The sequence below is a fragment of the Dasypus novemcinctus genome, chromosome 18 (genome assembly GCF_030445035.2).
Source record: "Dasypus novemcinctus isolate mDasNov1 chromosome 18, mDasNov1.1.hap2, whole genome shotgun sequence".
NCBI classification, from domain to species: domain Eukaryota; kingdom Metazoa; phylum Chordata; class Mammalia; order Cingulata; family Dasypodidae; genus Dasypus; species Dasypus novemcinctus.
The window spans coordinates 17,885,247-17,901,017 of record NC_080690.1 but is presented as its reverse complement, the minus strand read 5'-3'; the positions used below and the strand labels follow the sequence as shown (position 1 = coordinate 17,901,017).

Below are 15,771 nucleotides of genomic sequence, written 5' to 3'. Positions count from 1 at the left end.
AGAGAGTTTTCCTCTCTGGTTTTACAAAGAGCATGACCTATTTTTTCCTCCAAGAGCTGATGAAAACACATGCCCCATGCCCCTCACATGCACACAATGCATCTTTCTAAACTCTGAGGAATGGGTCCATAGCAAATACAGGACTTCCCACCTCCATTCCCAACCTCCTCATACATTCTTCTATTTGATGATTTTTTAACATATTCGCCAAAGGTCCTGAGATGACATCTAAGCTACTTTTCTCCTCAATTGACAGATGGAAAACCCAAAGACCCAGCTGGAAGAGATTGAAATGGAGGCACCTACCTTCAGGCCCAGGCTTTAAGAGAGGTAAGCCCTAATCCTTCCTAATAAATTCCAGAAAGAGCAGGGATGAAACTTTGCTTGTTCTTTTTCTTTTCCTTGTGTAAATTTAATACGTTGACTGCTTACAACCAAAAAATGGTATTTCAGGAAACAGCACAGGTCACTTTTATTATCTACAACTCAGTTAGCAAGATACTACCTTAAGTAACTGTTTTAAGGGCTCACACTTCAAAAGGTGATTGACCTAAATTCTCCTTCCTGCTCTGCACTCTGGCGAGGCTTCTGCAGGGGCAGCCCTGCCATGCATCTCACACATGGAAGAGAGACAGTGGGACGCTGGAGAGCTTGAGAATCTAGGCCACTGTGATTAAAACTAATTCAAACATTATTTTAATGCCTATGTTTAGTTTGCTAAAAATGTTCAGCTTCACTGGGCCCCTAAAGTAGACAGCTCCACTCTGGAATGAAGCAGGAGTTGATATATAGAGAACACTTTAAAGTGATTATGCCTAGCCTGCTTCCCACCTGGGCATGATGAGATGGCATTCATTGTCTCTGCTTTCACCGTGTTTATGTTTTGTTTTGAATCATGAGCAAAGTTACAAATTACACATATCTAAAAAAGAACTGTCCCATACATGGCTAATATTCCCTGATTTCTTTTGTTAATCTCATAAAGAACATCAGCATAGGAAATTTTTTTGACAGATGTTCACTGATTCAGTCAAGTTACCTGTAGATGTTTATATTCAAGGTTCACATCATTGCTTTGCCCAACTGATCCATTTTAGCTTGCAAATTCAAATATTTGCTAGTAATGCTCTTTAACCAGGATTAAAGTTCTTTAGAACCTGTGGAAACACCAGTTTAAAGTTTTAAATATCCAACATATTTCCTAATTGTAGAAATCCCTTCCCTATCAACTCAACTTTGTTCCAAACATCTTTGGTACAAGGCAGAATCAATTAAGCATCTTTGTTACGTGATTTTTCTGGAGTATTTTTGTGGCTTTCTCTCATTATTTTGGAAGGTAATACTGTTGCTATCCTTTTAGAATATTTCTAGACAAGTTCTGACTCACTTATAAGGCCATATGTTACAAATTGCAGCTTTCTGCTCTATACGTGGTAGACCAAGGCAGATGTTAAGTTGGAAGATTGTGTATTTTTTGAGGTTGTATGCTAGTGAAGAAAGGCATGGGTTCCAAATTTGTAATTAATATTTGTATTTCCATTATGTGTCGGTGTATCAGTATTTATCATGTGTTCTCTTTGTGTCTTCTTCAAGAAAACCATAGCCACTGCCCTTTAAAATTATAAAATTAAAAGGGATACAAAATAAAAATAGATATACACAAAACCTCTGAAACAAAGAATGGAGGAGGAGAAAAGAAGATAAAAAGGGAAATGGCTGAGGAAAAGAAACAAAATCAAGTTCCCTAGACTCTAAGATTATATGAGTATGAGCAAAAACCCATATGAAGTAATTTAATAATGAGGTCAAGAATGCTGAATAATTTAACGCACCCTTGGATCTTGATTTGTGATTGTCCAAAACTAATATTTCACCAGCCACATTGCACCTTGTCACAGATTTCTATTTCTTCCTCAAGATAATGCCCAAGTATTAATGGACTCAATTTGGTGGAAATTACCTAATTGACCACAGTCACTCCAACTTGAACGTGACATTTTGGACTGTTCTATAGTCACAAGGATAAGTTAGAAGCTTGAGCAGCAGACTTACTCTTTGCGATAATTGTAGCTGAAGCTTGCATTATCACCAAAGCTTATTATTTTGCAAGCTGTACACTCAGCTTTTTTTTAAAATTGTACTGTAAGGAAGAATCCTTGGGGAGGCTTATTTTCTCTCCTGGTGCTTCTAACACCCCCAGATGAAGACAGCTGAACAAAATGCCATGTGATTATGTTTAAACGCATTTAACTACATGCCACTTGATAAAATATGTTATTACCATGAATTAAACAAAGTTCCTTAAGTTTCTATAATTCTTTGTTCTGTGTTTATCCAGCTAACCAAATTAGTGCTAGCCAATGGTATTAGTTAAGGGCATACTTTCTATCCAGGAGAAATTGTGTACCTCTTCATCAGGTAGGTAAATGAAGAGAAAGAACTCTGCTTTCCTCCAACCTTAAAATTGACCTCCATTTTGTGCCTGAGCGTTGTGGCCCATGAAAACAGTAAGCTCATTCCTGCACAGTAGCAGGGCATCAAACAGTGCACATCTTTGCCCTTGTTGGTAATACTTTGTATTTCTATAATGAGTTATACTTTCAAGGGTCTAAATTTCTCTCTTTCCCTCCCTTCCTTTCTTCCATATGCATTGAGTAAATAAATGGTCCCTGGGTTGAGCACTGAAAATATGAAGATAAATAAAATATAGTCCTGCCCTCAAGGATCTCCCTTGTTAAGAAGGAGATACAAATGAATAACCAATCAGGTTTAATTCCAGTCAATTATAAGTACACTAACCCTGTGTACTCAGGCTATAGAAAATGCTGGGAAGTCAAGAAACTCTACACATACAAAAGAAACTTAGGGGCCAGATCTTGAAAGATGAGCAAGTGTTTAAACCTGAAAAAGGAGAAGTGATAGAAGGGCCCTGGAAAAGTGGTCACCTTAGGCAGAAGGGATGGCAGGTGTGAAGACATCAGGGTGAGAATATGTGGCTGAAATGGCAGGTGAGGCCAGCTCAGAAAGGATCATATGGCCTTGCCCGGGTGTCTTGAATTTGTCATTTAGGACACCCTTATTTCATCTCAGTTGTTCTTCATGGTAGCCTTAAGAGGCAGGTGTCAGACCAGTGAGGAACCATGTCCTGAGAAATGGAGGACCTAGACTGTAGTGGGGTTTTACCACCCTATCACCTGTCAACTCTAGGCAAGGCACCTAGCCTCAGGACTTAGGACAGACCTGTGTATTTAACTCCCCCAAACACTATTGATTTGTTGTTACTGCTGTTGTCCTTTCAGCAACAATCCATTGCCATACACTGGTAATATAGTGTCTCCATTTTCAGAGTGCTGTTAGCCAAGGACAGCTAATGTGACAAACTATAGTCTCCTCTCTTTGCCAATGCGCATCAGGGTACCACTCTGCAACCAGTTATAGCCAATGAGCCTCCATCACATGAGCAGAGGTTGTGTTTTGCAGTGGTGTTGTTTATTCTGTCTTGATCTCTCTTTCTGATGTTTATTTTTGTTTGAGGAGCAGTTTTAGTAAGTAACGACTAGCAGAAGGTATGCATGTGCTGGTTCTGATGCAAAAATGAATAAATAAGTAGTATCACGCAGATTGTTCAAATACATGTGCGATAGCATTTCAAGTGAACTTCAAGGAAATGGTTGAAGAGAGGGAGTCATGATCAACAGACCTCTAGAGAGAGAGTGGACTCTGACTCTGGGGTTGGTACCGTGTACGTCAGGGCATGCTGGGAGGTCCGTGCACCCGACTATGAAAGCTGGCTGGAGGGAACAGAGGAGCCATTGTCAGCCAGAGAGAGATGGGAACACATATCTCCAGAGGATTTGTTTTCCAGACCACATACAGCACTAATTCAGGCGGTACACCCCCGAAATGAGTGCACTCCTAGGCTGGAGTGAGAAATGGGTCCTTCCCAGCTTATTAGAGTGTAATGCTGAAGAGCAAGGATGGGTTCTGGAGCCAAACCATCTGGGCTTGAAACCCAGTTCCACCGTTTACCAGCTGTAGTACCTGGGGTATGGAACTTCCTTGCACCTCTATTTCCTCCTCTGTAAAATGGGATTAACTATCCTGTCTGCTACACAGGGTTGTTGTGATAATAGAATAAATCTGTACAGTGTTTATAAATAGTGCCCAGCACATATTCAGAGCTTTTGAAATATTAACGAGTATCATTACTGTGACTGTTATTGTTATTTAATTTTCTGCCTCTAAAATAGGGGAAATTGACTAAATGTCCTCCCAGTTCTACCATTCCCTAAATTTACTGACCCTTTTCTTATGAGGAAACTGAGACTCAACTCCAGGATTTGGCTAACTCAGCCCAGGGTACATAGGAAATAAGCAGTAAAATTAAAAATTAGAATTAGAACTCAGGTCAGCCAGCCTCTAATCCCATGCCCTGTGATGTATTAAAAGCTGACCAAGGCACTGCCTAGCAGACCCCCTCCCTCCTTCACCTCCTTGCATTTTTGGAGCCACAGAGCCTCAGACCAGTTCAATTATTAACCCCTTGCATTCTTCCACCCCTACTGCAAAACAAGAAGGGAAGTGGTAAGCCTGGGGAATGAAAGGGGATTCATGGCACTGGAGGAAATAAAACTGGCATCCTGTTAAATAAGCTAAAGAATATTCATTCCAGCATATTTAGCTCAAGCATCTGCTGATGGTCCTGGTGCCATCACAGAGATTGATAAACCATTCAGGGCAAGCGGTCTGCTTTCCTGAGGCTTTGGTGTAATAAGAAGCCAAATCTTCAGATGTTGCCCTTTGTTTTAACGACTTATTGTCTTTGTTTAATGTGGCTGTAACCACAGCCATATCTGTTTCCTTTCTGGCACATTATAGCAATTCTTCAAGCATTCAGTAAAAGGGTGGGATAGCAGAGAGAGGGTGAAGGAAAGGTGAAGAGAGGACAAATTCCCAGCAAACCACACTATCCTTTATTATTGGCAATATTTGCTTCTGTGTTCTTTCCTACGCTTTTAAAACATGTAGCAGGGACTGCAGTCTCTAGCTGAAGCTTTCCTCCTTGGTTTATTGTTTCTCTTTTCTCTCATGTCTCTGTCCATTTCAATATTAGGTTAATCATTATCCTCCTAATAGCTAACATATCTGCGTAGTTTTTTTTTAACAAGTATTTTTCACTGAACTGAACTGATTTCACCAGAAGAGGTTAATGTGATCACTTGAATTTGCAAAATTTCTTCCTCTTTTTATTTCTTCCACAAATAATTTCTGGTGGTTTGTGTTTCAGCATCAGCTGGACATGCAGAATAGGCTCTGGACAGCCTCAACATTTGATTATAACCGAGAAACCACTATTCTATAAACACTGAAAATCAGAAATTATCTCTAGAGCTGTTTGTTAGAGAAGTCGGAGGCTAACCCTTAGGGCTTATTAAAATTCCACTGACGCAAACTCTTACGCCAGTCTCTCTTTCATGAATCCATCCCCCTGTTAGGAGTGCTGGTGTGTGGAAATTTTGCCCTCCCCTTTAATCTGTTGGTCAAGTTTAGGCAGAGATTTTTTAAAAGATTATAGTTTTTCTCTCTCCCTACTCAGAGTGTATGCTGGGAATCCAAACAAAAAGGAATGGGTCTCTGAATGTGTAGCTGCTCCTGAGCCGCCCTGGCCAGGCAGGCCTGCCGCGTTTGCCTTCCTCCATCAACAAAGCAGTGAGGTCGCTGGTTCTGGGGTAATTAAGAGGGTCCAAAAGACGGATGCATTTTCTGGACCTGCGAGTGGAAATATGAGGCGGGGTAGAGAAATGACGAACCCCCAAGTATATTGCACGACTGGTGAAATGCCATGTTATTTTAATGCATCTAGTTCCTAAAGGACTGTCAGTTAAAATACAGCCATGCTTATCAAGAGATCCCTGCATGGTGACAGCGGCCGCTCTCCTGTCCTCCTGGTAAATAAGACTTTCCGTGGCCTCCCAAACTGCTGCAGCGTGCACGTGCAGAAGGGCATTTGAATTCACTTGCTGAATGATTTAATCTTTGTAAGAGGAAGAGGCCATCGATGGCACATAGCATCACCTTATTATTGCTAAACAGATGGAAAAATAATTGTTTGTGGAATTTGTGTTTTAATTGCATTAATGTATTTGGCAGGGAGCTCCACCTAAGTACACAATTCAAAGCCTGCCTTTGATCCGGACCCCTTTGGGGCATTTTCCATGACTGATAAACCGCTCCTCTGAGTTCATAGGCAAATGATGGAAATGATAAAAAGTAAATAAAAAATAAATAAAAAGGAAAGAAGAAAGCCAGGCACCAACCTCCCATTTGGGTGTTTTTTCTCCTTGGAGGATCAGACAAGCGAGGCGGGCTTGCCGTCCTGCTGACGATTCAGCACACATCTCACCCAATTACACCCCCCCACGGGGCTCGGTTTGAATGCCCCCAGTCCTCCCTCCTCCCCCTGCTTCAATTCCCTCCTCCTTTGCACACAAATACACACACACACCCTCGATGCAAGAATTCATGTGCTCCATCTTTTCAAAGATTCCTACTGCCTTTTTATATGGGTCAGTTTAGATGCTTACAAAGTGTTTATCAATCATAGTCTGTACACATGTTTCCTCTTTCACCTGACACACATGCCTTGATTACCGTTATAATGTTGCAAGATAGAAATCAGAAGCTTTGGTTTTAATAAAAAAATGAATATCCTAATTATGAAATACTTTGTCTTCAAAATATTCTGCTGTACATAAGGCTGAGTGCCGTCGTAGGCAAGACCAAACCCTGTTTAACTTGCCAACTTCCCTATTACCGAGCCCCAAAGAACAGAATTGAGGGTAGAAAATTTGATAGCCACTGAAAGAAATGGGTCTATAGATTCCCAATTCTAAAACACCACAATCCCCATTCTTCCCTCCCCTTTTTGATGGTTGATCAGACACTTCCCTCTCTTCTTAGAATAAAGAGATCTGAGGAGGTTTTAAATTCTTGGGTGGATTTTGTTTGTTTGTTTGGTGGATTTTTCTCTCATTCTTTCTCCTCCGCAGAACACAACTAGTAAATGATTGGCTCTTTGACAGAACAAAGGTATTTTTGATGGGCTCTGTAATCTAGTGCGCTAATGCGCCCAGTCCTCTCATTGTCTTGCTGTCTGATCCCATCCCTTCTGCCAGACAGTCACTGCAGGATGAGTCACTTTTAATGTCTGATAATCAAGGTGAATTTTCAAAAAGCTGCCATTTTGGAATTATGCACTATATCACAGTGTCAGAGACGAGAGGAGGAGGGAGGAGGAAGAAAAGGCAAAGATAGACACCTACTGCGCATTTGGAGAACTGCAGGGCAGAGCCAGCACCGAGCCGGATGTGTCCACAGGGTCTAAGTCGATCAAGGAATGCATAATGAGAAGGAGACTCTGTTAATTATAAATTAAAAATCACTTCTATGATAATGGAGAGTATATGCACAGGAGAAAACGTCTTAGTTAAAACAGATTAGAGGGATGGAATTATGCACCAGTCATTTGGGGGTATGGATTTTGTACCTGCTGAATATATTGTGGTCCATTAAATAACCCAGTGCAAACTTACGTTTGACAAAGAATAGAAGTGGATTGTGGCTGTCTCCATAGATGCTGTATTGTCTGAAATCCTTATTTAAAGCAACATCAGCTAAGGGATATTACATAGTGGATGAATCAACCTCACTTCAACTAGGGAGACTGGAAATTTCTGGAATCATTTAAAGGACTGAAACCCCCCACCCCCACCCCATGAATTGAAAATATAGATTTTGGAAAGCCAGGTAAACAACGGCTGGTCAAATATTCTGGAAAGGCTTTGACTATTCAAATATTAGATGGTCATTGTCTTCTCTAAGGTAATAGATTAAGCCCACAGTTATATAATATGGTGCTAGAGTATTTTCTTAATATTCCATTAAATATTATTTATATTTAATATCATATTAAATAATAGGGTAAAGGAAAATGATATGAGAATAGCCTACTCCTCCTGTTTATTATTCCGAGAAGTGAACATCTATAAATAGAACCAGGATGTTTTGACTAGGGAAATGCTGTCCTCATTACAAGCTGGAAGATGCTGGGGCGATTTAAAGCTGAAGCGTCAAAGCTTTGACCTGCTTTATAAAAGAACGAGGCTTTTCACGGCTGTTTCAATGGTGGGTCAGAGTCCTCAGTGCTTTATCTGTCCTGGGGAAGAGAGGAGAATGACATTTCCATGAGCATGCTATTTTGTAACCATGATGAATGCTTATATATTTCCACTCACAGAGATATTTAAATACCTGTGCATCTTCAACACAAGTTATCTCTATAGTTTATTACACCTCGTTATTGTCTACCAAGGTTAACCAGTCCATTCTCTCCCCTATTCCACGCCTCCAACTTCACCGCTATCACACACACATACAAAAACTATAGCTAACGTACGATTTCAAATAATTAGGGGAAGAAAAATACAGCTACGGTTTTCATGTATATAAAAGAAGATTTGAAAACAGTGAACATTAGAGAGAGAAGTGGCCTCTTAGAGTTCTTCTAGTAGAATATTCTCATTTACAAAATCTAGAGACCAACAGAGAAGTGACTCATCCTGGAACACTCAACCAGAGAATGACAGATCCCAGACCGGCGTCCAGGCCCTCTAACCACCACACTGGCAGGCTTTCTGCTACGGCATGCTCTCTTTCCCATTAAATGAATCAGGTCTCTGCAGCTTGGCCGAACAGTAATTAAAGCACAGATGTCACACAAAAAAAAAAAAAAACAGAGGCAGAGACGGGAATCATATACATTTTCAGCCATGATACAAAGGAATAAAACAGAAAATGGTATGCAATGAAGAAAAGCAAAATTTTAATAGCACATCCATGTGACAAAATGATCTGCCTAGTTGGAAATTCTATTAGAAGACAGAATTATCCCTTTTTTAGGAAAGTAGTAGAAACATTTGGAGAAAGCAAAAACTGTAAAAATCACAATGTTTTCTCTATATATATTGTCATCTGAAATATTAGGATAATTCAGTTATATTCAACCAAGGATTCCCAGTGTAGTTACTAAGGTACTGCCTAGACTCTATAAATTGGGGGCACCACTGAAACTAGCATCTCCTTCTCTTCTTCTAGAATCTAGATCCTTAGATTGTAGAGCCTGTCTTGCTTTCTGAGGAAAGGTCTACCAGACAGGACCTGGTAGGTATTTTTGCATCTATAATTTTTGCTTCTTTTTGCTATGCTCTGTTTCTTATTGGACTAGTATCTGTCTGAAATGTTCTGCATATTTTTATTAAAATACCTCACTGGTACTTGAGAACCATAGGGTCCTGGGCTTAAGACCCTTGTTCCCTAACCATTTTAGTGTTAGACCTCATGGATTTTCTTCAGAAAAACTTAATGACAATAGGAGCATTCTTATAGGTACTAGATGATAGTAATATTATAATAATGATAAACCACACAATATCATAAACCAGAACAGGGCCTCCCTGAACTCTGTTTTTCCTTCTAAAAGGATCTGAAGAAAGGCCCACACTAAGAATTAAAAGAAAATTAAAATCTACAAATTGAGAGTGTGTTTTAGCATGATAGAGACTCTTTGGTAGATAAAAGAAGGAATCAAAAGATAAGGTATTGTGTAAGAAATCTTAAGAAATAAGATTGACAATGGAAACATGGTGCTCAATAGAAAACAGAAGCATTTAAAAAACATATTGTGATTACTTCAAGTATCAGAATGAGTGGACTTTTACAAACTCTCTGATTTTCTTTTTCTGGGGAAAAAGAAATTAGAGAACATTGGTCTGTCTGTGGAGTAAACATGGGCACATGTTATCTTTGTTTTTGCCCTTGAGTGACATGAGGAGAGCTAAGAGGATTTCCATTCCAATGGCGCTGATAGAAATAGGGTTTCTCAGCCTCAGCACTATTAACATTTTGGACTGGATAATTCTTTGTTGGAAGAGGCCTCTCCTGGGATGTTTATGGAGTGTTTAGTAGCATCCCTGGCCTCTACCTGATAGATGCCAGTATACAAACCCTGTCCCAAAGTTGTGACCAGCAGAATGTCTCCAGACATTCCTAAATGTCGCCTGGAGAACAGTCACTCCTGGTTGAGGGACTGGCTCTCATTTTAGAAAACATGCTCAAATTGTCCATGTTGTGTAGACAGTCTCTATTTGTACAATAAAGTCCTTGTGTCTAAGGATATGTTCAAAACATAGCAAGCACTTCATAGTTCCTAATGTTGCCTAGGGATTGACTAATGACTGGCTCTCCCACAGAATTCTGAGAGCTCAAGATACCTGTAATTAAGTCTAAAGGGAGAAATGTCTCAAAATGATTTGAGGAATTGATTATTGGCATATGGAGTTGACCAGGATAGAGGAGATACAAAGCCAAATACATTTTTGAAAGAGATATAATGCCAACAAAATATTTTTTAACCAAATCAATTTTATTGATGCATATTAATAAAGCATACAATTCATCCAGTGTACAATCAATGGCATTTGTATAATCACAGAGTTGTATGTTCATCACTTCAATCATTAGAGCATTTTCATTATTTCAGTAATAATAATAATAAACAAAAAACAAACCAACAACAAAATCCCTCATCTCTAAATCTCTCTATGCTTCCCCATTGTACATAGCTGTTATTTCTGACTATTCTAGCCAGAGTGTATAATCACTGGCTTTTAGTATAGTCACAATGTTGTACATTCATAATCTCAAAAATCTTAAAGCAATTTCATTACTTTAAAAAGAAAGACTCCACACCCCTTAGCATTCCTTCCTTAGACCTACATAACCACTAATCTCCTTTCCTCTTTATAAATTGATTTATATTTTTATTTTATATAAATGGATTCATATACTGTGAGTCCAGTGAAACATTTTAAAAGAAAGTAAAGTTCTAAATAAATGGAAAGATATCCCATGGTCATAGACTGAAAAACTTAATATTGTTAAGATGACAACACTCCCCAAATTTATCTACAGATTCAACACAAGTCCTATCAAAATACCAGCTGCCTTTTTTTGCAGAAATTGACAAATGATCCTAAAATGCATATGGAAATGCAAGGGACCCAGAATAGCCAAAACAATCTTGAGAAAGAAGAAAGCTAAAACACTCACACTTCCCTATTTCAAAACTATTTCTGAGCTACAGTAATCAAGGCAGTGTGACACTGGCATAAAGATAGACAAGAATAAATAAATGGAATAGAAATGAAAGTCCAGAAGTATATCCTTACGTTTATGGTCAATTGGTTTTCAACAAGGCCATCAAGACAGTTTATGGGGGAAAGGACAGTTGGACCAACAAATGGTCCTGAAACAAGTGGATATCCACATGCAGAAGATGTACCGTATACAAAAATTAACTCATAATGGATCATAACCTAAATGTAAGAGCTAAAACTATGAAACTCTTAGAAGAAAACATAAGAGTAAATCTTTGTGACCTTGGGTTAAACAATGGTTTCTCAGATTTGACACCAAAAGCACAAGTAATAAAAGAAAAAATTAGACAAATTGAACTTAACCAAAATTTAAAGTGTTTGTGCTTCAAGACACCATCTAGAAAGTGAAAAAATTACAACAGACTGGGAAAAAATATTTGCAAATCATGTAACTGCCAAGGGACTTGTATCCAAAAAATATATGAAAAACTGTTAGAACCCAACTATGAAAAAGACAAACAACCCAATTAAAAAAGTTTAAAGGATTTGAATAGAAATTTCTCCAATGAAGATATACAAATGGCCAAGAAGTGCATTTGCTCAGCATCATGTCATTAGTGAACTGCAAATCATAACTACAGTGATATCCCACTTCATACCCAACAGTATGACTACAATTTAAAAAGACAGAAATTAACAAATGTTGGTGATGATATGGAAAAATTAGAACCCTCATACATTGCTGGTAGGACTGTAAAATGGTTAGCCACTTTGGAAAACAGTGTGGCAGTTCCTCAAACATGTTAAACACAGGTTAATGACCCAGCAGTTCTACTCACAGGTATATACTCAAGAGAATTGAAAATATATGCCCACACAAAAACTTTTACAGGAATGTTCGTTAAAGCATTATTCATAATAGCCAAAAGGTAGAACAACTCTAATATCCATCATGAGATGAATGTATAAATAAATGTGCTATAGCCATACAATGAAATACTGTTTGGCAATAAAAAGGAATGAAGTATTAATACCTACTACAACATGGAAGAACCTTAAAAACATTTTGCTACATGAAAGAAGCCAATTACATAAGACCACATATTGTATGATTCCATTTATATTAAATGTCCAAAATGGACAATTCCATAAAGATAGAGAATAGATTCATCGTTACCAGAGGCTGGGGGAAAGAGGGAAATGGAGAGTAACTGCTACTGTGTATGAGATTTCTTTTGTAGGTGATGAAAATATTCTAAAAATAGTAGTGATAGTCACATAATTCTGTAAATATACTAAAATCCTTTAATTGTACACTTTAAAAAGGTGAATTTGATGGGTATATGAATTATATCTCAGTAAAGCTGTTATTAAAATGAAACAAGAAATAATGAAGGGTATTGGTGTTCACTCTTTTTAGAAACCAACTGATCATAAAGATCCTATATTCCATCCAATCTATCCAAAGCATATGTAAGAGAGTCTAAAAGTATCAGAACCCAACAATGATGTAGGTTGACTGCAGAATAACCACTGAATAAATCCTGAAGTTTTTAATCAAGTAGAGCTCATTCTTTCCAGCCATCATTTGTTTTTATGAATCCCTCCAGTGCTCACTCAAAATGGTTCTCTCCTAGAAACTTGGTTCTACTTGAATAAGAGGTTTTGATGGGTGGCTTTGGTTCAGGGTTAGGGATGTTGGTGTGTGTTTGTATAATTTTTGGTGGAAAGTAATTATCCTGGAAAGCGGACGTGGCTCAACTGATAGATCATCCACCTACCCTATGGAGGGTCCAGGGTTTGATACTCAGGGCCTCCTGACCAGTGTGGTGACCTGACCAATGAGCAGTGCTGCCACGCGCAAGGAGTGCCAAGCCACACAGGGGCATCCCCGCATAGGTGTGCCCCACACACAAGGAGTGCACCCCGCAAAGAGAGCTGCCCCATGTGAAAAAAGTGCAGCCTGCCCAGGAGTGGTGCCACACACACAGAGAGCTAAGGCAGCAAGATGACGCAACAAAAAGAGATATAGTTTTCCAGTGCTGCCTGACAATGCAAATGGATGCAAAAGAACACACAGCAAATGGACACAGAGCAGACAACAGGGGAGAAGGGGAGAGAAATAAATAAAATCTTAAAAAAAAAAAAAAAAAGAATGTAATTATCCTGATGTGAAGTCTTTACCCTAAGATCCTTCCTTACCAGTGGGAAGTTTATATGCATACTTGACTCAAGGTGAATTAGACCTTAATTCTCTTTAGCAACTTCTAAAAATGATTTACATTAACATATTGGGTGTCACGATACCAATACAAATTGCCTTGTTACTTTTTTATTTTCTCACTGCAACTCAATCTGACAGAGTTAATCACTTCCTCATCTGTATATCTGTGCCTTGTACAAATTCCTATTCCTGCACATCTGCCACCATTTTGTAATTATTTGTATCCATGTTTGCCTCTGACATCAGACCATGAAAACAGAGACAGCATTTTATTAACGTTGCATCCCAGTGCTTAGAACATATTGGATGCACATTTGCCAATCACAACTCCCACTTCCACAGTATTTCTGTTTTTTAATGCTTGCAGGCTATGACCCTGAACTCTTCTCTCCTCCAAGTTCCTCATGTCAGTCCCATCAAATTACGGTTTGATCTGTAAGTTAATACTTATCCTCTCCATGCATTATATCCACTTCCTCATTTCTAAAGTTACCACTAACCATCCTTTTGCTTTTGGCCATAATAAGGAGCAACCCATGAGAGTCACATTAAATGTGTCTTGTCATGGAGTTTCAAACCACAATTATGAAATTGTGAATAAGATTTATCTGCAGATAAGATTTTAAAGGTAAGAAAAAAAGATCTCTGGCCATCCATTCTTTTGGTTATCCCTGCTTATATTTCCTAGCCCTTTTAACCCAAAACAATAGTGAATGTGAGAAGCTGAGCTCTCCACCCACTATTTAAATATAGACTATGCATGTCCTTTCCCAAGAGAGACAGCTGCCCTTGTATTTAGAATAAGGACAGCAAGTAGCCTGCATGTAACTCATGCCTGATGGATATTTATTGTTCAATAGAAGCTAAAGGAGCCTGTCCTATCACTAATGTTTCTATCACCGTGTCTATCAGCCTATCAAATCAGACATAGTAATAATTGATTGAGATCTGGTGGCGATAAGGGGACATTCTTAATGGCTGATTGACTGAAAAATCCATCAGTAAACAATACAGGCAACATTATAGTCACAGTTTATATATTCTCTGGTGAGTTTCTAATCCAAACAACCATTCTTTTTCTGGAGGTTGACTTGAGCTACACCAGTTTTATAGGTGTTTTCTCACAAAGATAGTCTCCAGTTAGCCTGATCAGAGATGGACGTTTTCTAAGGACCAAACTAGCCAAAACCTTTCAGTATTTGAAAGAAAGCTACATGAACATTAATTAACCACTTGGTTTTTGCCCAGGAATATATCTTTGTGAGGGAAAATACTTGGCATTTTTCTTGAATACAAAGTTTAAACCAATGCTACTCAAAGTGTGACTCTTGAACCAGTGCCAGTCTATGAAATGTTTGTTACTGATTCATGATGAGAAATATACAAAATTAAGAGTGAGCATTTAGAAACTGTTATGGAAATGTACCATACTAATGCAAATCACTGTTACTAATTGGACAAACTGTGTATGTGAGGGGGGTATATGGAAATTCTGCATTTTCTGCATGATTTTTCTGTAAACCTATAACTTCTCTAATAAAATTAAATAAAAAGTAAATTATAAGAAAGAAAAATAGAAACTGTTATGGCAGCTTGACAGAATAATTTTATGTCTAGGTAATCTAGTCATAAAAAAATGGGCCTTGGATTTTGTATTTCTGCTATATTTCATTTTTCTAGTATTCAGTTTCATTGTGTTTTATAAAAATATTAATTCAGTATATTTGGAATATTTTTAAAAGCTGGTTTTTTAACACAGGTAGTTTAAAATACTCTTCTTAAATACCATGTTTCATATCTACTTGTTTTCTAGTCTTATTTGGCTTCATTCCAGTCTCCAGACTTCATTGCGTTTTATACACACTGCTGTTTTCCCTGGACATGCTACCCTTGGGCCTTCTTCCCCTCTTTATCCTGGAGGCATTAGGTATGTTAAAGACTTGACATAGTAGTAATGCCCTCATTTAAAGCCACTGATAGGAGTTCACTGTGGTCTGAAGTAGATGAAACCTCCGTTTAGCAACTTTAACAACTTATTTCCCATTTTTGGATAGAAAGGTTTATTCCTGTTGGTTTTGACTTTGGCTCCTGGAATTGTCCAGCTATAGGCTTTAGTAAATGATCCTCTTCTTGCCAGACAAAGACCATGTGGTCCTTGAGACACTAGAGAAGTTCATTGTAATCTATAACGCCTTTCCAGTGTTCCTTCACATTGTCTCTTCACAATCCAATAAATGTCATCTCTCCATGAGTATTATTTCAAGTGAACTGATATATCATTCATTGTTATATTTCATTTGACTCTTGTACCGAGCAGTCAACCTGTCTCCAGAA

General features: G+C 38.4%; 1 long non-coding RNA gene across 1 annotated transcript in view; it reads left to right on the top strand.

The window, feature by feature from the left end:
* LOC131274309 (uncharacterized) overlaps positions 1-15,327 on the top strand; it is a 72,408-nt gene extending 57,081 nt beyond the window's left edge. Inside the window, exons 3-4 of the long non-coding RNA XR_009181523.2 lie at positions 257-330; positions 15,251-15,327. This is a non-coding gene — a long non-coding RNA (uncharacterized lncRNA). The remainder of the gene's footprint in view (positions 1-256; positions 331-15,250) is intronic.
* Positions 15,328-15,771: the final 444 nt, after the last annotated feature.